The sequence below is a fragment of the Pezoporus flaviventris genome, unplaced genomic scaffold (assembly GCF_033815535.1).
Source record: "Pezoporus flaviventris isolate CSIRO_AGI_PZ_B2104156 unplaced genomic scaffold, CSIRO_AGI_Pfla_v1 ptg000009l, whole genome shotgun sequence".
NCBI classification, from domain to species: domain Eukaryota; kingdom Metazoa; phylum Chordata; class Aves; order Psittaciformes; family Psittacidae; genus Pezoporus; species Pezoporus flaviventris.
Genome location: NW_026892557.1, coordinates 2477750 through 2496375, shown reverse-complemented (window position 1 = coordinate 2496375; position 18626 = coordinate 2477750).

The window sequence follows — 18626 nt, the reverse complement described above, 5'->3', positions numbered from 1 at the left end:
TTGTTTTGCTGCTATCACCACCTTCCAAGGCCATGCTTTCTGTAGAACAAGCTGGCAGCACGCCACAGGCAGCACTTGTCAAAACACCATCTCCATGCTGCCTCTTGGAGGACCCACACCTGCAACATCTCAGTACCCTCCCCAATTCCTTCCTTACATCCCTCACAGACAGCTGGCCAAACACTGATGCAAAAGCTGGAACCAAACTGCAGAAGTGCTTAAAACATCTAGTGAAGCAATAGCAAGACACTGAGGAGAGGTTACAACAGAACTTGTCCAGCAAAGTGTCTGGGGATTTAAAAGCAGCAGACACATACCTCAAGAACTACCTAACATCCCACACAGAACTGGACTTCAGTGTCCAGTTAAAGGTTAAAAGCAGGCTGACAGTTCTGCAGCTGAGCAGCCGTGTTGCAAACCCTTCTCAAAGTAGTCCCTGGAAATCCGGTCTGCATCCTTTGCTCAAAGCTTGCCAGCTTAATCTGAATAACAACACAGAAATGGGCCCTAGAAGGCTAAATGCTATTGAAGTAAGGCCAGCCAGGAAGATAAATTGAGCAGCACGCGTGGCTGAGGCCTTTTAAAAGAAACACTGCACTTCCTATTTCCACATCTTGAAATCTCAACCCTGGCACGAGTTCCTCAGTCTCACTCTTCCCAAGAGATCAGCACTTCAAGCAGACATCTGTCTCCGCATCCCTTTCTCTTCCCTACAGCCAGCAAGCCACTGGTTGAATTCATGGCACTTCTTTGCACAGCAACAGCAACCATCATCTGAAGCTCATGAAACACTTGGCAAACAGTCCTTTCTCAGCTTTCCAGTAGTACTGTGGGGAGCCACGGAAGCATCAAACATGGGCAAATATTAGCATGAGTTCTGATGGGCATGGCAGTAATGTCCAAGCCTTCCCATGCTTTCAGAGCTGTGCCCCAAAGCACCAAGAACCTCATCACAACATTCTGCCATTCAATATTCTTGACTGTTGCAGTACACAGATGGATTTCTGCATCAATTTCTTCTACTTATTCTCCTTTTGGTTTTACTTCAGTTCAAGCTGATGAACGTTTGCTGCCTTACAGTTCTGTGCACAAAGATGCAGAGAAACCAACTTATTACCCTCAACTTGCCTGTGGAATAAGGCAGGCACAGAGCAAGCATTTGGCATTTCAGAAGCAGGAGACAGGAGCAGCAGACAACTCTGCTGGCAGACAGCTCCACAATGACCAGACTGTTCTAAAATGGACTGTGCACATTATACCTACTAAGCATAAAGTAATTAATTCGTTTTGTTATATACAATACTTTATCAGTTCTAGAAAGGGAATTGTTCTCCCCCCATTTCTCCCACCCTTCCCAGGGTGAGCTTTCCACATATCTCCTGAAAAATCTGCCACTGTGCACTGCACAGGCTGCATTGCACTTAATGAGGCACTTCAGGTTCAATGAGGTCCTTCATCTTTTCAGTTCTAGCTCTGTGCTTCTCCCTTCCAGGCATCTAAGTTGGCTCCTGCACGATCTTCATTATGGTACTTCTTTTTCCTTAAGTCACAGCTCCATGGTTTCTCTGCCTCCTGCCTCAGGGGTTAGAGCTCTGGGGTTCTGGTCCCAGATCTGTCACGGAGCTTTTGTGACCATGACAATAAGCCAGGAAAGTGGCATTTTTCAAACTTGGGTGCCTAAATTTACTGAGATGCTTTACATCCATAGCTCACATTAACAAACAGCAGTAACGATGACAGAATCCAGTGTCTCACACTTCTGTCCCCCCTCCCTCTTTCCCATTTCATTAAGTCCAAATCTGCATCTCCTCCTTACTTCAACAGCCAAAGCTAACACAAGCTTTACCTTCAAGCCCAGTATAACCCATACTCCCAGTCCTTCTGGAAGCTACACTCTTACTGCCAACAAAACCTTCCCTAAAGGCTAAATGAGAACCGTAGAGCTGAGTTTCTGCTATCGAGCAATGCACTGACCCACCTTCCCTAATCCTTTCACCATACACCACCAGAGCAGGAAACAAAATTCCTTCATTTTCTTCCTTGGGATCCACAAGGAAGAAAATTAAAGCATCTGATCTCACCGATCTCACAACAGGTCCATAAAGCAGGAAAACTGAACCTTCCAACCTAATACTTTATGCACATGCCTTTCCTACAAACCCCTCATAAAAGGCTCTCTTTATGGTAATCTGTATGGTGACTACACACCTTTTTTTTCTTTAAAGCTATAGCTGTGTAACATTTCACTGTTTAGTGCTGTGAGTGAATCCGCAGGGAGACAAAACAATACCATAGTGCACACGTACGGCTCTCCATCAGATGGACTTTGTGAGTAATCCGATTATCTCTCCTATGAAATCAAAACAGCCGGGGAGACGGGGGTTACCCTAATCCTAGCGCCATCTCTGGGAACGGCTGATCGTGCACAACTCCTTAACAATGGGAATTAGAGCAGGGTTTTCCCGTTGGTAACTAACTCCTCCACCGCCGCGGGTCCCACCGAGGCACCGGGTCGGGGTCCCAGCCCGCCTCGATGCGGCTGTGGAGGAGGGAAGAAGCAGCCGAGCGGGACGGCGCCTGGGGCCGGGCTCCGGCAGCCGCTGCCTGGGGCCGGCCGGGGCTGGCGCCTCCCGTCCCCCCCCGGGGCGCTGCCGCCGCCGCCGCGGTTGGAGTCGCCCTGGCAGCGGAGCCGAGGAGCCGCCGACACGTTCCAATTAGCGCGGCGGCCCCGGCCGCTGCCTCCCCCGGGGTGCTGCGGGGCCCGGCACCGCCTCCGAGCTCCGCGGGCGGCCGGGGCCGAGCAGCGGCGGGCGGGGAGGGGGGAGCTGGAGGCAGCGCAGGCAGCAGGGAAGGAGCGGGGTGCGCACCGCGGCCACACACGCGGGGCTGCACGGGGCTGGGGGGGGCAAAGGCACACGCAGAGAAGGATGCGTGCACCCGGCGGTGCTGCTGCAGCACCATTAGAAGCAAACAGAGCACGGTAGTTGCACGCTGCAAACGCATCGACTCTAAAAAGATTGCTTTTGCAATGAACAGCTTCCAGCCTCAGGTTTCCATGTGCCTGTTCTGACCCTTGGACACGCAGGTACAGGTGTGAGGCACAGGAAAAGGCTTTTAAACCACCGAGTGCCACACTCCGGGTGGGCAGGAGAGTCTCCAAGCAATGGCGGTGTGCAAGAGGATGAAACCACGATCGGAGTCCTCCATCCCTTTGAGCCACATCGGCCAGAAGACTCTCCACACACAGCAAGACCTCTCATGGAGAGAAGCTTTGGCTCTAAGCATTCAAGACTGAATTTCCTCCCGTTTATCCTACCAAAGGCTGTACTACTCAGCTCTACGATGTACCCATTCATCACAATCCTCACTGTCACCCAGCAAAAGCTTTGCACCATCAGGTACAACACAAGGTGTCCTCCCCATGTCTCTCAGCACGATGGACCACTGCACACAGGAGGAAACCAAAGCAAGCATCTCTTTTTTTTTTCCTCAGAGACATGCTTTTGCTTCTGGGGAAAGCAAGGAAGATGCTGGAAGTTGTCTCCTCTGTGCGTGCTCCTTTTTCCCTCTGTCAGCATTTCCCTTCATCAACAGATCTGATGCAATCCCACAAAAGCCAGTTTAAAATAGGATTGGAGTGTTTTAATCACCACCTTGTCTGACCTGACAGGTTTCAAAGGTGTTCTCCTTCCAGCTTCATTTTCAAACAGTTACAAAATATTTCCTGTATAGGAGGAAGGGCTTTTGTATTACAAAAAGACAAGTTAAAAATCCCCCTCATTATCATCATAGTTTCAATTTTGCCTTCCTGGAAATCATTCTGGGATGGGAAAAACACAACTGTTATCTCGAGCCACGACATTTCTGTAAAGTGCCATCACTTCTCATCACAAACTGATGGTGCTTTGACCTGTATCACCACCAAATGATGATGCTTTGCTCCATATCAAGTCATATATTGAGATTTTTTTCCCTCTCTACAGAGTATCTGACTAGACTCAGCCTAACTCAGTCCCCAAAAGGAGACCAAACTTACCATGGTTAGCCAAGTCCCCTTCTACTTGATACTACAAGGATCAGGGTAAGAAGCAGTATGTTACAAGCAGCTTCCAGCTCTAGCACTGAGAGGTATGACGCTATGAGAGTGGAGTTGGGTCCACTCATCCTCAGGAAGGCATTAGAGCTCATGGTCAGGCAGTAAAGAGGAACTAGATGGTGTGGAAGAAGCTGTTGTGCCCAAAATGCTTAACCTGGACTCTCAATATACATCCTGACTTCAAACTGTTCCAAGTCACTACCTTCAGAATGAAGCTGATGTTCAACAATCACATGTGCTCTGAGGATAAAGTGAGGTATTTGACATCTCATTTTCAGAGCTGCAGAGCCCTTCCACAGGTCCCTGGTGACTTCTGCTGAAGTTACAAAGGTGGCTGGAGGAGGACTTGCAGGCTGTACTTGTTTCCATGCCAACAACCACAAAAATAAGGGTTATTTCACATACAGAGCAGCTAATTTTCAAATGGTAAAATTATCTGCCATTTAAATTACGTTTCTTTCTCCTCAACAGCTAAGGGGGGGACCTAATCCATATACCTGAAATATCTTGTTACTAAAATTCAAGCTGTTTTAGAATTATGGGACCATGAGAAATGGACCTGTTTATGCCTCCAGCCCTGAGACAAGGCAAACTTGCCAGTAGAATCTGAGGTAGTTTTACCTGAGTGCATCCCAGTTCTTCTGGCCCTGCCAGAAGGGGTGAATGAAGAACAGCAGTGAGAGAAGCACGGAGGATGTCAGTCATACCACTGTGGAAGGCAAGGCCAGGAGGAAGATGGAGTCCCTGGCAAAACTCTCCGTGACTTCAGTGAAAACTTAGGTTCAGAAGGGGCAGCAAATTTCACACCTCATAATGGAATTGCCTGCTGAGAACAAAGGGCCACATTCAGCACTTTGGAGCAGAGATTCCTCTCTCACTGATAGCATGCTGTTAGCATTTTCCTGGGGCAAGACGCTGAGGAAGACTGGAAAACAGCACTACATAATGCGTAGGATGCTGCTCCTCAGTCCAGCCCACAGCTTACCCAGAGGGGGCCCTAAGAGCAGCAGAGTATTCCCAAACCCAGGCCTCTGCTAGGTACCAAGTGCCCTCACTGCACATTGGCCCTGGGAACACAACCCTCTTCTGGGCCAGCACTTGCTGCCCCAGCTCAGGAACACTGAAAAAACAGAAGGTGACAACTGGGTTAAAGTCTTCATTCATTTTTTTAGCACACCAATATCCTATCTGGGAGAGAGAGAAGAGCAGAACTTGATTTCATCAGAAGCATCCTACCAGTACAACCCTTAAATGGATGCAGTCGTTACCATCATATGTGCTTTATCTTAGTGAAGTTACATGGCTGCAATTACATTGATAGAGTCAGTGGAGCAAAACCCTTAAGTATAAAGGGTTTATTCCTGATCTAAAATGGAAATGAATTGCCTTAAAGGTGGTTTGCGAGACTCTGGCAGACATGATTTTAACATGTAGTCATCGGTACAAAGAACACAGCACTACAGAAACCTCTGCTCAAGCCTTTGCATCATTTGTTCTTCGGTTCAAGCAAGAAAACCTTACTGATCTTTTTAACTGCAGAAAAATGCTGGGATGCAGCTCCCATTGGGATCAAAAATGGCAGAGCTCAGAACCCTCATGAGCAACTGTTCACTGAGAAACTGTATCAGGAACAGGAACTTGGGGGGGGGGAGAGTGTGGAACAGAAGAGGCCCAAGACGATGTGAGAATATCATCTCTAAGTAGGAGAGATGGAAAGAAAACAGTTGCTCCTGGATGAGTTTTGAATGCCAGATTTCAGCAGGTTTTAGCACCACATGATAAACCCTTGGAAGACAACATTTAAGGCTTCTTCTCAATTAGATGGGCTACGCTTTGTGCAAATGCTTCTCACTCTCTTATCGTAGAATCAGGGGGGAAAACCTTGAGGAAAAAGCTAAGTTCCTTTCAGGGACAAGCTGCTCGTTCTTGGGGCAGAAAGCTTGGAGGGCTCTGTGCAAACCCGAAATAAAATGACAGTGGTGGCCCCACAAATTTGTTCCTCGGGTTAGTGCTCGAACTGACCCTTCCCCATCCATCAAAGCGGCTCAGTCCCTCATCATGAATGACACAGCACGACACCACATGAATTATCTGTGACCTTCAGCAGGAGTGGCTCCTCCAGATCAGGCTGGGGTCACGAGGAGGGCAGGAGGGAGAAGCTGGTCTATTAGACCTGGGGATTAGCAGAATGCTTCAGCCTCCAGAGCAAGGTGGTGACGTGTTGATGACATGGACCTGTTCTCAGGCCCAAGTGTAACCTCAGCCATCAAGCCCAGGAGTGCTGTGTGAGGTCGCGGTGTCTCCTGGGTCGTGAGAAGCCCATGTGAATGAACTGCTTCAGGTGAGTCAAGCATGGACACAGCAAAAATGCCTGTGCCCTGATCCAGGCTGATTGCACCACAGAAACCACAACCAGGTCTGCTGGCTGGGAGCTGGGTGATCCTGGTTTGCCACAGTGCCAAGGAGCTAAATGCTGCTGGCATTTCTATTAGAAGCACAAATTATCGGGTGTTCATCATTTGTCTGAGGGTTGTGCTTTGCTTCTTGTGGAAGGATGGGAGATCAGCCCCTAGATCACATCACTGCTCCAGGGAGCTCAGCATTCATCCTGCCTCCTGCAGCAGACAGTGCTTGATACTCCAAAGGAAGGGAAAGGCTTGGGACTTTGTGCCCATCCTGACATAACTACATTGAAGATTTAGATGCTGCTTCTGTATGATGAATAACCAGACCTTAGCTATATATTATAACCTAAATGTCCTTAGATACTTTTAGCCATAGAGAATGACTTAACACAGTTTAGTTTAAGGCATCTTTCACATCCAAAAACCCTGCAATGAAATATGCACCAATAAATTTACTCCTCTCAGATGTTCCTTATCTCATTCAACAGCCAAAATGTTCAGTATTATAGAAATTAGTAAGCACTAATGTAGCAAACACTTGTTTACCAACAGCTCCACCCAGACGAGTCCACAAAGCTCAATTCAGCTAATCCCTGGGTAAAGTTACCCATAGCACACTGCCAGCAGGATCAGTGCCTAATGACTTAATCCAGCTAAGAGCTAACTACTGATGGGAGTGAGTACAATGGGGCCATTCATGCACAGAAGTGTTAGGTGGACTGAGATTTAGAAATGAAATTGGGAGAGTGATTTTTCTGTAATAATGAAATGAAACTATCTGGTAAGTTCTTGATGCAGACAAGCAACAGTTAAGGGTTGCTGTCCTTTAACACAGTGAGCTCATTCCATATTTCATCTGGTCATCATTCCTTCTTGGAAAACTCAGACTTGGAAGTTAATGCTGCTGGAGTTATGTCTTTTTAGTGGAGGGGCTATCTACTGTCCACCAAACCACCACCTCTTACCATGTTATTCCTTCCTATTCAGTAAGAACTGAACTGATGCTGCTCTCATGTCATCTACAAAGAGATTCCCTTGTCACCAAGACCAGTTCTAAAGTTTTCCCTGCAGGAAAACCTAACATGGCAGTTTTAACCCAGAATATGTATTAAAGCAGTGCTGAAGGAAAGGCTTGTTACTGCGCATGGGGCACCAGGGATGCCTACACCTCCTGCTTCCCCCAAATGAAACCAACCACAGCAGTGAAGTTCCAAACATTCCCATCATTCCCATCATCCAGCTGCAGCCCAGGAGGGTGCGAGCGCTCCCCAGGATTTGAATTCCTGCTCTGCCTTCGTGCAGGCAGCAAATGGAGATGAAGGAGCTGCTCTATGGCTTTGGCAGGTGATTCAGCTTGCTTTGCTGCTGCCATGCAATTAGTCTGCATTATTACACTGGAGGAAAAGCTGCAGTTGCAAGTTCTCTGGTTTAGGGGGGGGGCAGGGGGAAGGCAAGGTAAGAAGGATTCAATGCTGGCAGCTGCTCCCACAAGGCACTGTGCCTGGGGCAAGACTCCATTCTAGTCTGGACTAGATTCCCACAGCACCATGCAGTGCGTAAAAGGAGTGTCAAGAGATGGTGCCTCCTCCCTGCCCCCTGCATACAGGCAGCAGAAAAAAGCATTCCTTGTATCCCTCTTCTTCCCTATGCACCTGTACAGAGTTAAGCAGATTCTAACCCACTGTCTCCCCATGTACTATGCTAGGGCACAACCTCACAGCCTGCGTACCACACAGAGCTGCTGTCCTAGGAGAATGCCTACATGCTGATTCCGTGCAGAAGGCAGCAGGCTATGGACAGGGAGGGGGGAATAAAGGAGCTGACTGCTCTTTCCAACACAACAGAGGGAAGAAAGAGTACAAGGAGCAGAGAGAAAGCAAAGAAGACTGCCACATCTCCAACTTTATTCCCCAAAGTAAACTAATCTGCTGAGCAAAGTCCTCCACCTCCAAGGAAGTGTAACTGAACTTCATCTTCTTCCTCTCTCAAGATGGATGTTTTAATTGTTTATGCCAAAAAGGCAAGTAAGAAAATCTTTTAATCCGTTAAGATGAGAAAGGGGATGGTGACACCAGACACATTACCTGTCTCTGAGAACTCTACCCCTAGGAGCATCTCTTCATTCAGCTGGGATGCAGTGTTCTGAAGGCCCACAGTCAAGCTCTCCAGTTTGTCAGTGATTCAGGTAATTTCCCAAGTCTTTCATAAAAGTTCCTTAGTTTCCAGTTCAAGCCTGACCTTTTACTTGGAATATGCTTGATTTTGTTGTCTTCTAATGCTTCTCCCACCCCTCCTTCCTCACTGCTGTTTTCTGCAGGATGAGAACTCCAACACAGAATTACAGGGAAGAAAATCAAATCAGAAGGGTTCTAACTCTCCAGCTCTGCTCTTTTGGAACAGCAGAAAGATATATCTTGTAGTTACAATAATGTGGTCAGTGTGATGATGTTTGGTGTTTTCCCTCAGCTGCTATATTATGCTCTAAGGAAAGGAAGAGACACTCTGTCTTTTAACATTACAACAGGTATCAGATGTTTGTCCTGGGAAGGGAGGTGACCTGCAGAATGATTTCTCTATTAGAATGTAGTCCACACAGTGAAAGGATTGAGTAGCTCTGTCCTGTGGATGTATCGGAAATAGCAGACCTGCTTCCAGGCACTGCTGCTTGGAAGTGTATCATGGAATTACCAGCTGCATGATAATAAAAGAATCACTTGCTCACAGGTCTATCAAGAGTAATGCCAACCTTGCCTCCTTTTGTACACACCATCCTCCTCATGAGACAGAATACAGGTTGAACATTCCCCTGTCTAGCAGAAAAGAGAGTGGAGGTGGGGATCCATGAGTGGGGTTAAATGTCAAACTCATCGAGGACGTAGCAAGGATACAACAGCCCCATCATGCTTATAAAAAGCAGGAGAGAGGCAATGCAGGAGGAGAGGAAGGGGACAAGGAAGCAAATAAATAAGGACAATGCACAATTTATGAAGACAAGAAGGTAGTAAGTGCTACTCACCCAGAGTGTAAATTGGTATTGATGTCACAGCACAGCCCAGCCAAAAAATAATGATGATTGTAATTTAGGGCTTGCACTATATCTCACTCAAGCCACAGTCCTATCCAACATCAACTCTCACCCTGCCGCTTTCCTCCCCTTCTCTATTCACTGGTGTCCTCTTAAATCAAATACACTCAATGCTGATTTGATTATATTTCCTTATTTTATTTATCAGCCATTCCTCACTCTTCTACTCTCCTCGCAAGTTCTCAGTGGGCATCTCAGTCATTTTCTGGTACCCAGCAGTACTCAGAGGAATAAGCCTGTCTTCAGGCCACAGGAGTTAGAATCCTTATTCCGAGAAGGATTCATGCATCCTTCCCAGCCCTCATCTGTCATCCTTTAATCTCGCCTGTTTTATGCTCCAGATCCTGGCTACCCAGTCCTGACTTCCCAGGTTTATAGCCCTGACTTACTTCCCTCCTGTAACATTTTACTGCTTAGTTATCGGCCCTTAGGGGCCTCATTTACACAAGTGCTGTTTTCTCTATAGTTAAGACTAATTCACTGGGTTACTGTTTGCTCTTCCATTCTACACTGCTCAGTTCCCTGTCTCCTCTCTCCTACAGACAGGCAAAGGACTTTCTAGTGGGCAGAAGATTCTTTTAATTATTATATTTTTAATTATAGGTATCAGTCCCCTTTTGGGATTGAATTCAGTTCTCCCCCTCTGTACAGCGTGATTCTAACTGTTTCTCTGATGCACATGTGCCCTCTGGGCCCTTCGTAAGGTCTGTGGGGCCACTGAGAAGGAGACTTCATCTAGGATCTGCTCTCCTCATCCAGTTTGGTGTTCTAGGGGAATAGCAGACCCCAGACCCCAGAAAGCCTTGGGAGCCACGTATGTCTTCTATATTCTGGTTTTAGATTTCTTCTCATTTTCTCTTTAGGGAAGGAATTACTTTCCTTGTCATTTCTGTTTACTTCTTCCCTGAAGCTTTGTATGGCTATTCCATGACCCTGGAGCATGATTTCTACCTTTCTAACATACACACATGTACAGATACAGCTAAGCAGAGTCACACAGATTATACTGGTAGGAGGACATGGCTCATTTCAACCTATCTCCCTAAACAAGGCTCATTTCCAGTGCTGCTTGCTTCCACAGCTCAAACTCCAGCTGGGGCTGTGATTTAGCTTGTTTATAGACCAGTTTTCATATAAAAGCACAGCACAATCGATGCCTTTCTGTAACTAAGCCAAAAGCACAGAATCGCCTACAAAAACACAGAGGATGCAGTCAGAGGCCACAAGGTGAACCTATGTGTGTGCTCCAGGGCTGTATCTACTGTGCCTAAAGCAGAGGAGGATGGTAACTATGGAGAACAGGTAAGTCTGAGCCATGGAGGCTGTAGAGTGTGACCTGTCTGGGGCTGCACACCCAGCAAGACTTAACTGCCTAAGCAAATGAAGGAGAGCCTGAGTCACATCAGAACCTCCCACACACCAGGACCAAGAGCCTGTTGAATTCTGCTTCAGCAAACTATTTAGCATCAGCTTAATTCCAAATAGCACCATAACAATGCCAATTACATGAGAAATTAAACACAAATTTGTAAATAATACAGTCTTTTGCTGTTCTCTGTTACTGACAGGATCAAAAGCTTATTGCCAGCCATTTATTACATTTCCCAACCTATTGCAACACATAAATAGATATTACCCCTATTTTTCTGATCAATAAACTGTGGCACAAAGAAATCAAATTAGTTGCCTGGGGTCATACAATGAACAGCTTAGGAACTGATCACTGGACCTATTCTTTTCTTCTCATTTCTGTGTTTCTAAATGGCAGCTCCTCCAGGGGCTTGGCACACAGTTGCAAATGATTTTCCAAACCTACCAATATTGGCATGACTCCATTCCTGCAGCAGTCAGAATGCTGGGAACAGAATTAGAGCAGTTCATTATCTGAAATGGCAACAAAGCTATAGCAGCACCAACTGCAGTTCAAGATGTTACCCAAATGCAGCATCAAGAACTCTTGGGATGAAGTGACAACAGTAAAAACCAAACCATCAACAACAACAAAAGCAAAACTAAAACCAGGAATGAAAACACCATCCCAAGACTTTCAGGGTCACAGAGGAGGAAGAGTTCAATGTGTTATGGTGTGGTTCTAATCTGTGATGTTGTGGACTTCTGCCTACTATGTGACTGCACATAAATAATAATATGACACAAGTGCAACTATTTTTCTCCCTTCAACTGGTTTCTTTGGCAACAATGACCACAACCAGATCCTCACCCCACATCCCTTTCTTTTCTTTGAACCCCACCTGCATCCTATACTCTATCCCTCTGTAATAAACAGGGATGTGCCCAGCATCCCCTTTCCCACCTTCGGAGATGTGCTGTGCGCTGCAGAGATTTCACTTGATGGCTGATGGAGTTCCCCACATGGAGGTGGGAGAGAGGTAGGAAAAAAATATCACAGCTCTGCTGCTGCACATTCTGCTTCCTGGCCTGGCATGACAACCCCAGCACCACTGCCAGGGATGCTCTGATAAGGGTGCGAGTGCTGCCCCAGCTGCCAGGTGGTACAGGCAGTAAAGAAACAACAGATTCTGAAATCCTATAAACCTCACTTGTTTCAAGCCACAGAAATCCCACCTAATGTACTTAACAGTTAAAAATGAAGGGATTGGAAACCTGATGCATGCTTCTATTTAGTGGGCAAAAATACAGCTTTAGATGCCTTCATCAAAAGCCTGTTGGATGGCAACTACCTGCTAGGTTTGGAGATTGAGATCCCTGCTCCAAAGCAGGCTCAGCCTGCATGATACTGATTTCAGGAAGAACCATGTCCTGCCACCCAACACGTCACTGATACAGAGACATGTATCACATGTAGATGGAGCCCTGGAAGGGCCATGGCCTCGGTCAGCACCCAAATCTGACTGCTTCCACAGATCACCACTGAAAATACACTCCATCATTCCTACATGCACTAAATGCTACATCACTCATTGGGCAATGCTGTAGAGACTTGGATTGGTAAAACTGATTATCGCTCCCTCAGCTCCCTGACTCCAACAGACCTATTTATATGAACAGTAATTACTTCTTTGAATAAGGGATTAAATCTCCAGCTATTAGACTTGAAAGTAAAAGCCCAAACGACAGACACTAATCTCTTCAGAGTATAAAAGCAGTTTTCAGACAGTACATTACCTGCCTGTGCAGTTTTATCCATTCCATAACAGACTGTGTATGCCCTGTATCCTACCAGATCCAACCCAACATCTGTAGTGCATGCACTACCAGCATTTTACCATTGTGCTTCTCTGTGCCAATTCCATCGTTGGCAGCACTCCCTAACTCCTTCCAGTTCCTGTGGAGCAGAAAAGGGGAGTGCAGCAGACTGCTGAATGTGCATGCAGTGAGTGCTTTGTAGGAGATATGTGATACACTTAATTCACTAAAAGGTATATTCAGACACAGAGGAGAGCTGGTCAAGGTTTAAGGTGGTCAGTAACTGTCTCCAGCATGAAGACATCAGGGAAGGCTAGAGAGCAATATGTACATTGGAGACGACATCTTAGGTGGTTTTCAGGGTTACAGATAGAGATGTGTGGGCTTAGAGGTGGTGAAAAAGCACTTTCTGCAAGCTTAGTAATCTTTTATGACACCCCACTCATCTGGAGGGAAGAAGACCCAATGTTCCAGCATTCCCATTTCCAAAGAGAGTCTGAATCTCAAAATGCAGCAGTAGTGTGACATACCTCACTCTGTTGATTGATCCCACTGAGTGTCAGCAATGTAGAGGAGCTTTGGTTTGCACGTTTCTCATGCTCCAGGCAGTTTTCACTCATTATGTTCAGTGAACCTGGGATAATAAAGGGAAAACCTACGTTCCACCTCAGAGGCAGGTGCTGGAAGAGCAGTCACTGAATGGGAAAATGAACATTTCTAGTAGAATCCCCCTTCCAGCTATAGCAACAAGGCTTCAACCCAGCAGCAATGCCCTAACGCGGAATGTTCTTGGATCTTTCCATCATCTGGTAACTAAAACCCTAACACTACAACTTCCCCATGTTTCCCAACAAACCCGAGTAGTATTTATTCACACTGCACATACTCCAGAGGGTTAAAAACCATTTTGTTCTGGATACACTGTGTGTGACTCAACTTCTAAAGCACTAAACTGTAACCCATAAACCCTTGCCATTATTTACTTTCTTAAAGATAACACGGAGCCAGCTTCTCCCTTGTGTGTCTATTTTGCTGCCTTTCGGAGACATCCTTTGTGACTGCTGCATGGCTCAGTAATTCCCAAGTCTGGGCATACACGGAAAATCCCTGTTAAATAATGACCTGACAGAAAGGAGGAGGAAAGCTCCGTTCTCCACCAGACCTGGTTCTCTGGTGGCTCCCCCTTCCCTGTGCCTAGATGTGTCTGTGGCACCTTCCCTGCCTGTGTTTTGGGTAGGAAACAGCAGAAGTGGTCACGCTCCAGACCCCTTTGGGGGGAAAGAAAAGAGGGTCCTAAGGGAGCAGGATGAACTTGCTCTTACAGAGGCATGGTGGCCAGACTGGCGGGTTTCTTTTATCCTGTTTCGCTTCAGTAAAAGCCTCAATTAGCTCCACATTAATTATTAAATCAGAACAAAGCCTCTTTGGGTTCCAACAGCTAAATTCTGGTACTGCTGTTTCTTTGGGAGCTTGTCTAGTTTTACAACTTAGGACATAAATATCTTTCTTCAAGGAGTTCCTGGGCTGTTGTTTTTACTTTGCTCTCTGTGGGAGTGTTTTTAATCACAGTATCTCAAGCATACAGTGAGGGAAGCACTTCTGGGCCTCCTGCACCTTGGACATCTAACACAGCTCTCCCAGCCTCCAACGGGTGCTAGAACACAGCCAGGAGATGAGAAAGCTCTCAAATTAGGGTTCTCATTTGCACCTCTAAAAGGGGCTGCTTCCTTGTAAAATGGAGGGCTGGGTTTCCACGTACACACTGTTCTTTAATTCTGCAGCTCCTTCCCACCCTTCTCCTCCATGGATGACACTAGGAATTCTGCCAAATAAGGTCAGTCTAGAAATACATGTCTTTTTCTTACCCCACTGTTGCCAGACACACACACTTAGAGGTTGTTCTGTTCTTACTTGTTCACTGATACATCTGTCTCCCTGAGCAGAGCCAACCATCCTTACCCATACCCTCATCATAACCATTGTCTCTTTTCCTGGCACAGGTTAGTAGCTGCTCTCCACACATCTGACCTGAATGCCAAGGACCCTCACAGGGAGAAGAAAAGGAGATACAAGTTCCAAATGGGGCCATTCAAAGCTCCTCTCCTGCCCTTCAACCTCTTATTTCCCCAGTATGTTTTCAAACTCTTGCTCTTGTAGATGAGTCTGATCATACATTTCTGCTTTCTTGCCCCAGATGATTCTGGAAACAAATGGCTTGACTAAAATCTCCTGGAGAGTCTCTGCCTTCCACCCATGAAGTTCTAGGACTTCCTGAGGAATGAACAGCTCTAGCACTGTAAAACGCTTTTATTGCTTATGCGAATGTAATGTCTTTGGGAAGGAGCCAACCTGACAGAACTGGATGCAAAGGCTTTATAGCTACAGAACGGGTGCAGCAAGGGCTGAGAACATCTGCAAATTGCTTGAACTGGAGGGAACAGACTCCATGGGTCAGAGGGTCTTAATTTCCCAAACAGGGAAGCTTCCGGCTTCTTGGATAAAGAGAGAAACCCATCTCTCTCCTCCCATCCTTTTCTTCCCCTGCCAGTTCTCTCCCTCTCTTTCCTGTGTTGTGAGCTTTTGCTGCTCTGATTGTGTGCAGGATGAATGAAAGTCATTAGAAGTCCCTCAGGGCATCTTCACAGCTGGAAAGAGGAGGGACAGACAACTCCACAGGCTTCTCTATTGGTTGTATGGGGCCCTCAGTCTCTCAAGCACCTTGTCCCAGCCAGAGAGCAGTGGCAGAGGAGAACAGAGTGAGGACACCAGCAACACTACAGCACAGGTCAGAGAGCAGGAAATAGGGCAGAAGAGAAGGGACAGGAGATACATGAAAGGAGAGAGATGAAGCGGGACAAGAGGGTTTTGGCTGAGACCAACGTTTTCATTCACCCTGCCCTTCTTCTTTGGCCAAGAGGAAGAAGGGATTAACAGTATTCTCTATTCTTGCTCCTCCCAGACAGCATGAAATCACTGTGCAGAAGTTAATGGCTTCAAGTCTGCATTGAGCTGAACTGGGATCCTAGGTGCAACAAACTGGTAAGAAGGGAAAAAATGGTGTTCGATATGTACCACCATGGGGAGAGCTTTGCTGCTGGCCCAGAATGAAACTCCTCACAATAATGATATAAAACTGGGGGACTGTGTGCATTAAAACCCAACACCCAGCAAGTATAGAAAACCAGACATAAGTAGGTAACTAAACAGGCAGCTCTGAGCAGGCAGACAGTCAGTCAGTCACCTCTGCTGTCTCCAGTCCCTGCCTGAATCTCTGTTTCTGCTCAGCCTGGGGAAGCTGGCAGAACTTCATGCTTGACCTGCAATCCCACTGACAACATGTGATTTGTTTTGCCTCTGTTGGATAAGACTGCAGTATTTGCCATAGCAAACTTACTGTCTGTCAGCCCACATGTCCTTCAGCGGTGCCACTGACCACAGCTCTCCAGTTCTCTTGGCAGGAACGATGAGGGGGAGGGAAAACCTACAGTAAATACATTTGTATTAGGGAGGCTGCTTCCACATCTCTTTAAAAAACAACAGAATGCTCTAGAAGGGGACCAGCACTAAATATTTCCTTCTAATCTTGCAAACGTTTCACACTGTTGCATGGCTTTGTGTGAGCTGTGCATCTGCAATCACTGTACAGCATATTCAGAACCTTTCTGATGCTGCAAACGTCAGGTGTAAGGTTATCCCTGGGTGCTGAGAACACAAACAACACTCCTGCTTATAGGAACGAAGCCCCTACACCAGGTCTGTGCTTCTAGGAGTACCAACGAACAGGCCCAACAGACACAGTACTCAGGGCTCTGGGTCATACAGAAAGAGAAGGCAGACAAGAAGCACACTGTGGGGAGGATGTCTGGTGACTGTGTGGCACAACCACCCACAAAACTGAGGCACAGTGCTGCAAGAAGCAGGAATTTGATCCTGTTTTTTGCTATGCACTTCCCCAAGTATCCCTTTGGCAAGCTCCACTCTGCCTGACAGAAATAAAGCTGTTCATCCCCGTGCTGAGTTCTCCATTGGCAAAATCCACCTTTCTGAGAGTTTTGAAGATCCTGGATGAAAGCTGCCATTATGCCTTACAGTTAGTTAGGGGATCACTGCTATTCATTATTGTGGGAGCTTCTGGAGGAACTGGATGAAAGCAGAATAGCAAACCTGACCTTCTGGACTCACATCTCAGTCTAATCCAATATTCTTTATCAGACATACCTTTGCTGCAAGGTTCCTCAGGGCAGGGGCTGGACTGCTCTGAAGGAAGTCTGCAACACTTCAAAATGCTATGAAAACGATTCACAACATTATCATCATCAATCATGATAAATACCAGAAAAGCCTCTGGATAACAACATGTATCTATTTGGATAACAAGATACACGTATGACTGCCAATTTGGAAGGTCTTATCAGTGGCAAGTAGAGAAGCCTCTCTGAAATATTTATCTATGGCTTATTTTAATACCCACCTCCATCTGCATTTATGGGAGACACTCTTATAGAATAGAATTCCAACATTTATACAGTTAAATAATCAAATTAACATTAAGGGCAAAGACAAAGCAGTGGCCTGTCAAGGTCTGTTTAACAGAAGTCTGTATGTTCACCTTGGAAAGCGGAAAGTGTCCAATATAGAGCCCCATGACACTCCTGCTTACACCAGATTTATGTCAGTGGAAATCCTCTGACACCAGTTGAATTGCTCTTCCTCAGCAACATGACAGCAGAAACAGGGCCAGGTTTTCTGCAGGGGAAAAGAGAAACAATCTGAAAAGTTTTCATTGCTCTCTGTGCCTCACATTCTGCCCCATTTAAAGCAAGGCAGCATACAACCATTTCTCCCCCCTGCTAGCTAAGAGCAGTAAAAACCTTTCACAGCTACCTCCTTCATCTGAGCATCCCAGAGCACAGACATTCCTCAGTCAAGCATCACACCATTCTTGTAAGGCATACATAGATATGTCTCTGTTCCCCCTCTACAGGTGCACAGAGATCCACGGGGAGTTGGTAGAGAAACTGGGAATAGAGTCAATAAACCCTAAATTTGTAGGCTCTTGATAGAACTTGCAGATGACACTTGTTTTTATGCCAGATAACCCAGTGTTTGCTAAGAAGAGATGCTTTGCTGCCAAGTGTGAAACTCAGTGTGCAGCCAGAGGATCAAGGCATAAAACCATCATTTGGTTGGTCATTTGGATTCATGAATTTACAGAGAGAATCCCATGATCTTACTTTAGCAGCACTCAAGCACAAAAGGAGCAGCCTCGTCCAGACTGGAGACAACAGGAAAACTCGTACAGTGGGCCTGATCCAGAACTGCCTGGTGACAAAGGAGCCACTTCACTCACCCCTAGACATATCTCCAGGCTTCATCCCCCAGAGAATACCAGAAAGATGCTAAGTAGACCCTACCAGAAATGGACATGTGGAGCAAGCGAAAGGCCCTGCCCCTTATCCAGGTCCAGGAACCCACTTTTACAAAGTTATCTGTACTGTTAAGCAAACGTGAATGCTTTTAGTGCAGGGTGAAGAAGGGCTGCTCCTAATCAAAAGCAGCCAGTTTGTTTCTATCCTGCCCCCCCCCCCCCCCCCCCCCCATCTATTTTGGTGCTTATGAAAAATCAAATTGGGAGCTGTGTGGCTGTGGCCTCCCCTGGCTTGCCTGAAAAGCCTCCACATCATCCAGGAAGACATACCAAATGCATGGTTCATACAGCATTCCCAGTGGGAGTAAACAGCTTTTGGTGGTAAGGCCAGGCCAAGGTCTCTGTGCTTGTGGTGCACACAGGAGGTTCCGCAGGTTGGCTCTGCATCCCAGCAGATGGCTCTGATGGAAGAGCCCACACATGATACTCAAGCTGGCAGACCTG